The sequence below is a fragment of the Lupinus angustifolius genome, chromosome LG04, assembly GCF_001865875.1.
Source record: "Lupinus angustifolius cultivar Tanjil chromosome LG04, LupAngTanjil_v1.0, whole genome shotgun sequence".
In the NCBI taxonomy this organism is placed as follows: domain Eukaryota; kingdom Viridiplantae; phylum Streptophyta; class Magnoliopsida; order Fabales; family Fabaceae; genus Lupinus; species Lupinus angustifolius.
Window position 1 is genome coordinate 2659420 of NC_032012.1, and position 361 is coordinate 2659780.

Here is a 361-nt window from a genome sequence, read left to right on the forward strand (position 1 = left end):
ATTTCATCAACAATCATATATATTCAAAAGCATTCAAACATAAAAATCTTGAGTTTCTTAAAACCCAAGTTAACTCCAAAACCTTTGAGATGGTTTAGGAGATCTGAGTGTCATATTCAGATACCACTATGTCACGATGTGTTCTCTATCACCTTGTTGAAGCGTGCTTTAACTCGTCAACTAAGGGTGGTTTGGTTTCAAGGTTCGAACACTGAAATCTTCATAACTACCACAATAAAAATCCGTTAGTTTCCGATATTTCTAAAATCGTTACTAAAATACTTAAAATCACTTCTCTTTTTCTCATCGTGATCATACATCCATTTCATCCATCCGGTCCAACATCACATGTTCTCGACCA